A 12404-nucleotide genomic window follows, 5' to 3' on the forward strand; every position below is an offset into this window, starting at 1 on the left:
CTGCACAACAGTAGGGAAAGCATTGGACTTCAGAGGGATTATATTTACTATTCCCACTCCTGTCTATGCAACAGTAGGGAAAGCGTTGGACTTTGGAGGGGCAAAATTTACTGCACCCTTTCCTGTCTGTGCAACAGTAGGGACAGCGTTGGACTTCAGAGGGGTAAAACGTACTATTCCAAGTCCAGTCTCTGCAACAGTAGGGAAAGCATTGGTCATCGAAGGGGTAGAATTTACTATTTCCGGTCCAGTCTGTGCAATAGTGCAGAAATTGTTTGACTCTGGAGGGGTTACATTTACTATTCCCACTTCAGACTGTGCAACAGTAGAGAAAGCGTTGGACATCGGAAGAGTAAAATTTACTATTCCCACTCCAGTCTATGCAACGGTAGGGAAAGTACTGACATTAAACACAAAACATATCTAAATAATCCTATTAATTTACAACAAATATAAAACTCTTAATAAGAAAATTATTATTTAACCAAAAAATACTATATAAAAATATAAAACAATCAAACTATTTAATTAATCAAACATGATTATTAAACAATTTATGAAATAATTATCTATAAAAATTATGTTGTGCTAAATTACCTTTCCAAACTATAACCCCGGAAACCTAGCAGCCTACACTTAAAATATAACTATAATAAATAAATACAACACAATAACAATAATTAATGATCAATTATCAATTAAATAATTATTAATAAATGGATTATTAATAATTAATTTATTACTTAATTAACTTCCTACGCTATACTCCTATGAACCCAGCAACCCAATATGACACCATAAATTACTATTATCATCTATATTAAAAATTATACATTACTTGAAGTGCCAAACTATATTTACAAATAGATAACACATAAAATTAAAATATGAACTAAAACACAAAAATTGAAAAACAATATTTTGTCAACTATGGGCCTCAATATGAGTTTGGCGGTCGGACCGTCAGACAGCCATTTTGGTGGTCCTGAATAGACTGCCAGGTTGGCGGTCTTTCAGACCACCCTATTACGAATTAAACAGCAAGGACCTGCGACTGCCAACCAACAAAGGCAGACTGCCAGCGGCACGGCGGCCTGGAAATAGGCAGTCTGATCTCCAGTGCCAACAGCACAGCAACCAACCACTGACCTTATTACAAGCACACTGTTGTTGTAGCAGGCCCCTATGGCTGTCAGCCAATGGCAGACCGAACCACGGCAGTCTGTTGTCAGCAAAGTAATACACATTGGATGGTTTTGAAAACAACATAGTTGACACACATTGCCACACTGGACACACCTGCAAAGGACACTATAAAACACACCCCTTCACGGACCACAATCCTTTGCATTTCCACTGCAAGACAACTAAGCCTGAGCACCTTATTTTGTAGAGTACATACATCCTTTTGTCCTTTCCCCCCCCCTAATGCACTTCCCCTGTTTAGAAAGTCACTGTCATCAGTTTTTTTGTTCCACCATGTCACATTACAAAACTCCCCGTTTTTCAGAGATGAGTTGAGTCATGGAGATAAGACAGAGCCACAATTGTTTGGAGCACAAGCCCAGCATGCAGGAAGGAACATGGAAACGTGCCCTATTACATCTCTTTCCCTGGGAGGAGAAGGTCTTGGCCATCCTGCATCCTGAGAGCTTGATAGGAATATCTGGGGGAGTGGAGTCTGGTAAGTGACAACACTAAAAATGTCACCAAAATGCACTGTCATGCATGCTCATTGCTCACCTTTTGCCTCATTTACTATTACTCAACTCCCCAGCCCAGTGTTCACCTGTCCAAAGACCTCTATTTGGCAACTCACAATTGAAGTGTACTCACCTGGGTAGATGGCATTTGTATAGTGTGGGTAGTATAGGAACTGGCATGACTACAACTCCCAGCAAGCACTGTTTCGATAATTCCAAACACCAGACCAGTGGCCACTTGTCCAAATACCCCTGTTTGTTATCTATCAATTGAAAGGTACACACCGGGGGAAATAACATTTGTCACTGACATGACTACAACTCCCTGCAGGCATTATTTCTATAACCACAAACACTAGCACAGTGGTCACATGCTTCAATACAGTTGTTAGACTTTTCATCCTTGGCGTGGTCTCCCTTAACTTTTTGCCTCTGTTCACCAGGTTGTTGATGTGTGCTGGACTCTGATTTTGCTGTTTTTGTTACTCTGGGCACTTTACCACTGCTAACCAGTGCTAAAGTGCAAGTGCTCCTTTCCAAAATGTGTATGTGACTGGTTTATCCGTGATTGGCATATTTGATTTACTAGTAAGTCCCTAGTAAAGTGCCCTAGAGGTGCCAGGGCCTGTAAATCAAATGCTACTAGTGGGCCTGCAGCACTGGTTGTGCCACCCACATAAGTAGTTCTGTAATCATGACTCAGACCTGCCATTGTAGTGTCTGGGTGTGCAGTTTTACCTGTAAATTCTACTTGGCAAGTGTACCCACTTGCCAGGCCTAAACCTTCAATTTTCTTACATGTCAGACACCCCTAAGGTAGGCCCTAGGTAGCCCCAAGGGCAGGGTGCAGTGTATGGTTAGGGTAGGACATATAGGGGGTCATTCCTAGATTGGCGGGCGGCGACCGGAACCGCCAGAAGACCGTACCGCGGTCAAAAGACCGCGGCGGTCATTCTGAGTTTCCCGCTGGGCTGGCGGGCGACCGCCAGAAGGCCGCCCGCCCACCCAGCGGGAAACCCCCTTCCACGAGGATGCCGGCTCCGAATGGAGCCGGCGGAGTGGAAGGGGTGCGACGGGTGCAGTTGCACCCGTCGCGATTTTCAGTGTCTGCCACGCAGACACTTAAAATCTATGTGGGGCCCTGTTAGGGGGCCCCTGCAGTGCCCATGCCAGTGGCATGGGCACTGCAGGGGCCCCCAGGGGCCCCATGACACCCGTTCCCGCCAGCCAGTTTCTGGCGGTAAAAACCGCCAGAACCAGGCTGGCGGGAAGGGGGTCGGAATCCCCATGGCGGCGCTGCTTGCAGCGCCGCCATGGAGGATTCCCTGGGGCAGCGGGAAGCCGGCGGGAAACCGCCGGCTTCCCCTTTCTGACCGCGGCTTTACCGCCGCGGTCAGAATGCCCCCGGAAGCACCGCCAGCCTGTTGGCAGTGCTTCCTCCGTCACCTACCCTGGCGGTCATAGACCGCCAGGGTAGGAATGACCCCCATAGTAATGTGTTTTATATGTCCTGACAGTGAAATATTGCTAAATTTGTTTTTCACTGTTGCAAGGCCTGTCCCAGGTTAACATGGGGGCTACCTTTAAATCTGATTAAAGTGTAGATTCCCTTTGGGAGCGGATGGACATATGGAGTTTGGGGTCTCTAAGCTCACAATTTAAAAATACATCTTTTAGTAAAGTTGATTTTAAGATTGTGCTCTTGAAAATGCCACTTTTAGAAAGTGAGCATTTTCTTGCTTATACCATTTCTGTGACTCTGCCTGTTTGTGGATTCCCTGTCTGGGTCAGTTTGACAGTTGGGCTGGTTGCACCTCACACTAGACAGTGACACAAAGGGAGCTGGGGTGTACCCTGCATATCCTGATGAGCCATCTGTGCTAGGAGGGAGGGGAGGAGTGGTCACTCGCACCTGTAAGGGCTGTGCCTGCCCTCACACAATGCAGTCTCAACCCCCTGGTGAGTGTCTGGGGCCTGGCCTGGGCAAGGCAGGATTTCACATTCCAAAGAGACTTTACTTTGAAGTAGGCCTACTTCAAAGGAGAAACTGGGTATAAGAAGGGCACCCAAAACCACAGACTTTAGAAACACTTCTGGAACTAAGAGGAACCTCTGCCTGGAGAAGAGCTGAATAGCTGAGAAATAAGTGCTGCCCTGCCTGTGACTGTGCTTTGTGGAGCTTTCCTGCAGTGCTGCTTCTGCCAGAGTAAGAGGGCAAAGACTGGACTTTGTGTGCCTTCCATCTTGTGAAGAAATCTCCAAGGGCTTGATTTAGAGCTTGCCTCCTGTTGTATGAAGTCTCAGGGACAGCAAAGACTCCTCTCTGCCAGCACCTGGAGTCTTTGGAGAGACTCCTGTTCTGACAAGTGGTGCCCTATCCAGTCCCTGGGCCCTTGAAAGGAAAGCTGGTGGAAATCCAAGGAAATCGACTTTGGACGACTTCGGACCGATGCCGCTGCTGAATCCGGTGACACCGCCTGCACCCGACGCCGTGACCTTCGCTGGAACGCGACGCTCTTCACAGGCCCGACACCGCTGCAGCCTCGCTGAAGTCCACGACTCCGTGGAAGTCGCCGCACCACGTCGTGACCGATGCCGCTCGAAGTGCGCGGATTCAATGTTTCGCACAGACGCCGCGATCCCCGACTTCGCGCATCGGCTTGTTTTCACTCTTCACCAAAGGTACTGTACTTGGGGGTCTACGCGACTCTGTGTCCGGCGCCGCTGGTGTCGGCTTGTTGGGAACGACTCCGTCACGTCGCCGTGTTAATACCTCATCAAAACATTTTTTTTTCTAAGTGCTGTTTTTGAGTTTAATCTTAAAAAATTCATAACTTGACTTGTGTATGTTGGATTTTTGTTGTTTTGGTCTTGTTTTGTTTAGATAAATATTTCCTATTTTTCTAAACTGGTGTTGTGTCATTTTGTAGTGTTTTCATTAAGTTACTGTGTGTGTTGGTACAAATACTTTACACCTAGCAGTCTGAAGGTTAGCCTACTGCTCTGCCAAGCTACCAACGGGGTTAGCAGGGGTTAGCTGAGGGTGATTCACTTTTACCCTGACTAAAGTGAGGGTCCTTGCTTGAACAGGGGGTAACCTGACTGTCAACCAAAGACCCCATTTCTAACAACAGTTGTTAATGAATTCTCAATTGCAGTGCACTCACCTGGGGGAAGAACATTGGTCCAGTGTGTGTAGTAGAGTTCCTTGACTGAAACTCACAGGAGGCACAGTGGTCACATGCCCCAATATATCTGTTTCACAATTATCAATTGCAGTGTATTCACCTGGGGAGATAACATCTGTATACTGTGTGTAGTAGAGGGAGTGAAATGACTGTAACTCCCAGGAGGCACTTTCTCTGACTCCGTAAACCAGAACAGTGTTCATTCATCGAAAGACCCCTTTTTGGCAACTCTCAATATAAGTTCACTCAGCTGGGGAATACCATTTGTATGGTGTGTGTAGTAGAGGGAGTGACATGACAAGTGACACACAAGTGGGGATGCCTAGCAAAGAGTCCAGGACGTGTGGATGACAAGACACCTACCACTGCCAGCACATGGCCTCTCCTCAAAGGACCTCCTTCATGTGCCACATATTCACTCTGTTGTCTGATCCTCAACCACCTACCAATTTCAATGGGAGAAGTATTCTGGTCTTTGGACTCCCCTTGGTGTGGCATCTACTCCAATGATTTCATTCACCATGACTGACACCTTCACTTTACCTTTTTATTCCTTTCTGTCCAACTGTTATTTTCTGCATCTGCATTGCAATAAATTCACCCATCACAAACTTATTGTCTGCTTGATTGATTACCACATTTTGCTACATAGAGATGTAAGACCATGTGAACCACATGATGAAGATACAAGCTACTTGTGCAAAAAGGGATATGTTCCAGGAACACAGTGTCCTGCTCAGGATTACAACTGTTACACACAAACACATTATTACAAGTGTCTGGTGACACTCAACATTTTATTCCATTGTACAGCACATATGCTGTCTATATGTCTGGACTTTTAGAAACAAGAATGTGCGACTCACACTGAGTCAAAGTACATATTCGAAGATACAGACCCCCAGACAACAGAAGGAAGGGATTTGTCAGACATTTTCCTGTAGATAGGCAAACATTAAAGTGGATGATGTCACAAGCTTAACCTTATCACATGCCATTCCAAAGTAATCCAACATCACAATATCCAAGATACAGATAGATGGTAGTAGAACAGTCCCTGATCGATGCCCATCATAATCCAACGACCATGCATCTAGTGGTATGACACAAATATATGTCAGTGTTGTGGCACACGCACTGTGGCCTGCACTGGTGAAACACATCTACAGCTACATACAGGTCATAAAAGAATAGGGTTTAGCCAATGGAAAAATTACTTAGTCACAATCTATGACTACATATTTAATGCCCACATGATGACACACATGATGCAATCGGCCTACCACAGCACACAAACATGTCCAAGGTGCACTTTTGATCTTCCACCCTAACACTGTGCAAGCTGTCTTGGCACAGGTCACATACTCCTCAAATCTGTGACCTATATTACCTGGACCAATCCATGTCCACTTTGTATGTCAGAGCAGCATCAGATATCTACCAATGTCACAACTCTGAAATGCCCACATGAAGATGTCATAGTGACAGTACCTGTACAAAGACAAAACAACAAGTATAGGCTTGAAAACAGACCTATTACACAAATGATATGTCAAATGCTAACTCATCAAGCAGCCTTTGGCTTACTATTGCAGAGTATCAGCTCCCGAGTTGCTTCTAAAACACTCAACTCCACACATTCTCACAACTACAGTTGATCGTACAGTCAAAGTCATTACACCAAATGACATACTTACACTCATAAAAAGTAGTTGTTGATGAGATCTTCATGCAAGCCAGCTGCTTCCTCTTCACTACTGTCATCCTCATTTGGCATTTTAGGAGTCTCACCCAGTGGCACAGCAGGCTCCCCCTCCTCTGGGATGTACGAGAATATTCCTTCACAGGACAATGTTGTGGAGCATGCAGCATGCCACAGTGATCTGACACACTGTTCTGGGTGAGTAGAGGAGGATTCCCCCAGTCCTGTCTAGACACCTAAATCTGGCTTTCAGGAGTCCAAAAGCCTGCTCCACTACCGCCCTGTTCTTCTATGGGCCTCACAGAAGCAGACTTCCCCTCGCATACTGAGATTCCTTGGTGCTATCAACAACCAAGGATGGTTAGGGTATGCAGAGTCTCCTGTTAAGGAATGGGACATATGTGCAACAATGAGTCACTCAGTTCATGATTGTAGCACCTTACACTGTACACACACAATCAGGACAGATGTGGCTTACCAATCAGCCAGGCCCTCCCTGGGTACAGTTGTGACATCATGACCGGAGGTATGGTGCGGTTCTGCATTATGATGAAATCATGGGCTGAACCCGGAAAACGGGCACAGACATGTGAAAGGTAGAGATCCACCAAACAGACAACTCGCACGTTGATAGAATGGAAGCTCTTTCTGTTATGATAAACTTGTTCATTGGCCTGTGGTGGCACCAGACCAACATGGCCTCCACCACATGTGGGAGGCGTGCAAAAACCATAAGAGTCAGCCTTCACATGGGCTTAACCCTCACGTCGGGGAAACCGAATATAGCCGTCAAGGTGTTTCAACATTGCTGAGAGGACATCCTTCAACGCCAGCCTAAACATAGGTTAGGACATACCAGCACATAGGGCCACTGTATGTCAGAAGGACCCTGTGGCTAGGAAGTGCAATACTGATGACTTGTACAATGGGTGGGATGCTGGTTGGATAACTGATAGCTGGCATCAGATCTAGCTCCAACTGACAGCATAAGTTCACTATTGTTTGACTATCCAGGTGGTAGTGCATGATAATGTGCCTTTGCTCCATGGTCTGAAGGTCTGGCAGTGGATGGTAGACAGTAGGTTGTCGCATCCTCCCTGGCCCAGGGTACCTATGTATGACAAGACAATATTTCCAACATTAGTCAGTGTGTCCACAGCAACATACATGAAGCATGTCAATAATATCATGTAACAAAGCATTTCTGACTGTATAGACATGACACACAGTGCACATCACAGCTGTCAACTACAAAAGGGTCACTTGTGAGCCCCATGGTTTTCAACACGTGTCCAAAACATGGATTTGGACAAAACTCAAAGATGTGCAACATAATTGCCTCTCAAAATGTGACTGTACATCCTGACTGCCAGAATGACTGTCGGTGATGGTGGGCTGTGCCTCACTGTTAATTGCCATCTGTGCCCTACAATATACTACAATCGTGGTTAAGTAGTAGGACCTACCTGACAAAGCAGGATAAGCATGTTTGTGAGGTAAAAAAACATGTTTTGTAGGTGTGAAGCAGCTTATAAAGCCCAATACAGTATTTCAGGCTGCCAAAATGGGCGAATGTCTGACCTACTCCACTGGACATTAGGAACCGCCCCAACCGCTGGCAGAAGTGTTCATGGTGGTAGGTGGTTTCAACCGTGGCAGACACAGCCATACGCTTACATTGTTGCCAGTGATGGTCACAGCCCAATGGTTGTCTCCGCCAGCGGTGATGACCACGTACGTGGCAGGCGTGACCGCCAGGTTCTGCAGATTCACACACTTGACTCCTGACACTGCTGCCAGATCTGGCCTTGCTAAACTGTTTTGTGGAAGGCAATTTGCTGATGGACACATGATGTACTGTCTTGCATGGAAGTGATGGGAATGGAGTGTCATGTAGGTTCTTTATGCTCAGCCTGCAGAGACCAGGGCCTGTCAAATGTATCTCCCAGTATGGGACCTAGTCCAGGCTATAGGAATGTCACTATGGCTATGCAACTATTGCATTGTGCTCACTCCTTGTACCCCAGCAGACCCTGACATGTTGCCAATATGATGCTCTAGTGGCAAAACCTGCCCTGAAAGCCTCAATCCTTTGACTAGATTAGAAATGGATAATTAGGTAAATCATTAAACTAACCTGCATCTGCATTTTACATCATTGTCAATGTGTGTCTTAGACTCATGACAGGCGCCTTACTCCCACAGCTCTGTTGTCACTTTCACACAGGTCATATTTGTCCTGTACAGGCTTATTGCATAAATTACAGTCCCACAGTGCAGACTGGGAGGCCATGATATGTGACTCAGTGGCTTGGTCACATAGCAGAAACTGTACAATGCATGCCATTATATGTTGGATGCAATCTCTGTAGGATAAACACATATGTCCAAAGGACTGTTATGTGGTACAGGTACATACAACAGAACCAACCCCCTGAAGTGGCATGAGTCTGCATTTATTATTCCACATGTCCACACATAGACAAAGAAGACACTTTCTGTACCCATCGTGCCAGCCTCTTGATTGCTACTTAAGTGTAATAGTGAAGTTTGTACTTTGAAAGTTGCCTTTAGCGACTGTTTGCCGTGAGTCATTCTCATAGAGTGTGAATTTCTTGGTCCATTCAGGTCTAAGGAGTTTACCCCTCAGAAGACACATAGGTGTGTAGTGTTTCATTGTGGCTCACATCACAGTACAGGTTGCTAGAGCAGTGGCTACCTAATGTCAATAAGCTTGCTTAGTCATTGTAGTCCATAAGCAGGGTAGTGGGTTAGTCTGCGAATGCTAATACATATGTCTGTAGCCATGTCCCTGTACTTATGGGCTTGTGTTTCACACTTGTGGAGAGTTAACAAATTGAAAGGTTCTAGCTTGGTGTGTCTGACATGTATGTCACTCAACAATTCGTGACAACACTTGTGATTGTAATCTCTTGATTTGTCTTTTGCCTCCAATCAGGTAAATGCCCATCAGAAAAAGGAGCTATGGGGAGCCATCACCAAGAAGTGCGGACCCTTCCGGTCCACAGCTGGTGGAGTGACCACTGTCGCAAGAGGTGGGAGGACCTGAGACACTGGGCCCGGAAGATCACTGAGGTCCAGCTGGGGATGTCCTCCCATCATGGGCGGGGTGCCCTTCTGACCATGACCCCCTTAATGGTCCGCATTCTAGTGGTGTCCTTCCCAGACCTTGATGGAGGAGTGCAGGGCATATTCCTGCCTGTCACATTGCTAAGTGAATGTGTTAGGTTCTGACAGCTACCACTGATGATTAGGGATGAGTTATGTGTAACACAGTAAATGATTGGTTGTGTGTGTAGACATGTCATGTGTTGCACACTGATGTGCCTTGCCTATTAGCCCAGAGACCCAGGACACAACTGTGTATACACTACAAACAATTACTCCCCAGGGATGACATATGGCTGTGTACAGTGATCAATCAAGTGCTGTTTGTTGTTGTAATGGGTGTAATTTCTATGCAACACAGCACTAATCCTCAGTGTTACAGGCCAAAAGAAGGTAGTGATGGATCACTGTTCTCACCATGTGTCTGGTGAAATGAATATATTGGCATCTGCCACCCAGAGGCTACTTCTTTTCAGCGTATGATGGGTGTTGCTGCCTCACTTCTGTCTGTAATGTGAAGATAACCATCAGACATGTGACCTTTCATACCATTTTATGGGCTATAGATCAATACTTTCCCATGGTAAGTGGGGAATGTCCATTGACATGATCACTGTTGCCAACATTCCTTGTGCCTACATGTCAGCATATGTCCATTTCTCTTTTGGAAAACATTTGTAAGCTGCTTTTTAATGCATGGGCTACCTGTGTTGATGGGCTAATTTCTGTATTCCCTGACGTGTATGTGCATGCCAACCTGTGTGTGGAATAGGGCATTTACAATGGGGCTATATTTCATGTGGTGCTACACACAGGAGTATGTCACCATTGATTATTGGCTGACACATACCCTCACCCATCATAGCATGTCATTTGGCCTGTACAACTGCAATAGCAATGAGGGACAAGACGCGTATGACTAGATATTGTAGCCACAATGTGCATTTCCATGTCATTGATGTAGCATCATGTTGAAAAGTGTACTGCACATGTTTAATGGGGAAGGTTTGTAACCTGACTGTTGGCATGCACCATGGAGTGATTTGCAGTTATGCTTAAGTCACATGTGGATGGGTCCAACCATTCATCCACACACATCTGGGTTTGCATGATCCAAATTGAGACAATGATGTAGCTTCCAATTGGGCAACATGTTGATGGCCTTCTACAAGTACTTGCAAATCTCTGGGCCTCTCCAACATCCAAGGGACTAATGGCGTGTATGGATGCACTCAGAGTATATCATTGTAAGGGGTGCCAGGCATTAGTGGTGATTTCCCTGGGGCTTGCTTATTCATTGTGTTGTGGAGTTTAGAGACACATCTCCCTGACATTTTGGACATTTTGGGGGTCATTCTGACCCTGGTGGTCATCGACCACGGAAGCACCGCCAACAGGCTGGCGGTGCTTCCTCTGTTATTCTGACGGTCCGGCGGTTTGCCGCCGGATTTCCCCCGGCTGGGCTGAATCTCCATGGCGGCGCTGCTTGCAGCACCGCCATGGAGATTCTGACCCCCTTCCCGCCATCCTGTTCCTGGCAGTAAAACCCGCCAGGAACAGGATGGCGGGAATGGGTGTCGCGGGGCCCCTGGGGGCCCCTGCACTGCCCATGCCACTGGCATGGGCAGTGCAGGGGCCCTCTAACAGGGCCCCAGCAGGATTTTCACTGTCTGCTTTGCAGACAGTGAAAATGGCGACGGGTGCAACTGCACCCGTCGCACCCCTGCAACTCCGCCGGCTCCATTCGGAGCCGACTTCCTCGATGCAGGGCCTTTCCCACTGGGCCGGCGGGTGCTCCTTTGGCGGGCGCCCGCCGGCCCAGCGGGAAAGCCAGAATGGCCTCCACGGTCTTTTGACCGCGGAGCGGCCAAATGGCGGTTCCCGCCCGGCGGGCGGCGCCTGCCGCCCGCCGGAATCGGAATGAGGCCCTTTGTCTGCAGTATACATTTCCATGCCTAATGTGTGGCCTATCTGAGCAACATTAGTACTACATCCATGACTCCACTGGGACAAATATCACCTGGTGAAGTGTGCATTGTGGAACTGTTTCCAGTGTGACATGAGTATTTCCATGTCACCTCCTATAGACTATTGTACTGTTGTCAGCAACAAGCCATGTTCTGGGATTGAACATATGTTGAGGTGTGCATCTGTGTTCAACTCCCTGTGTCAATCCCCCCCCCCCAAGAAGCTGTGGACTACTCGACCTGTGTTACCTTAGTCAAATGCTGAAGGAGTACTTGACCCAGTTGCTCATGATACATAGTAAGTTGAGCCCCGAGACACCAAGGGTAAAAGGCCTCAGCCCCCCAGTAACCTCTGCATACCTCGTAGCCCTCTGGATGGGGTTCTGAATTCTGACAGCATTCTCCCTGTCATTTTTTATGTTTTATCTTGGTCAAAAAATACTGGAATTATATGTTTTAGAAACATTCTTCACAGCAGGAAATAGCTGTTATTAGTAGAGCAGTCTCCATTGCAGTAAGGAAGGTAGCAGTATCATGGTACATGCGATGGAAGGAGCATCACAGCCCCTGTAACCAGGCTCCAGGTTGTATACCTTCTCCTCCTGTTGAAAACATCTCTTCACACAGTCTGGCAATGCGCAAGCTCAGTTGATTTCTGTGCGGTCTCATCCTTGCTGATAGCGCTAGCCAGTCTGCATGGTGCTGCCTTACGTTC

Source organism: Pleurodeles waltl, chromosome 1_2 (assembly GCF_031143425.1).
Source record: "Pleurodeles waltl isolate 20211129_DDA chromosome 1_2, aPleWal1.hap1.20221129, whole genome shotgun sequence".
In the NCBI taxonomy this organism is placed as follows: Eukaryota; Metazoa; Chordata; class Amphibia; order Caudata; family Salamandridae; genus Pleurodeles; species Pleurodeles waltl.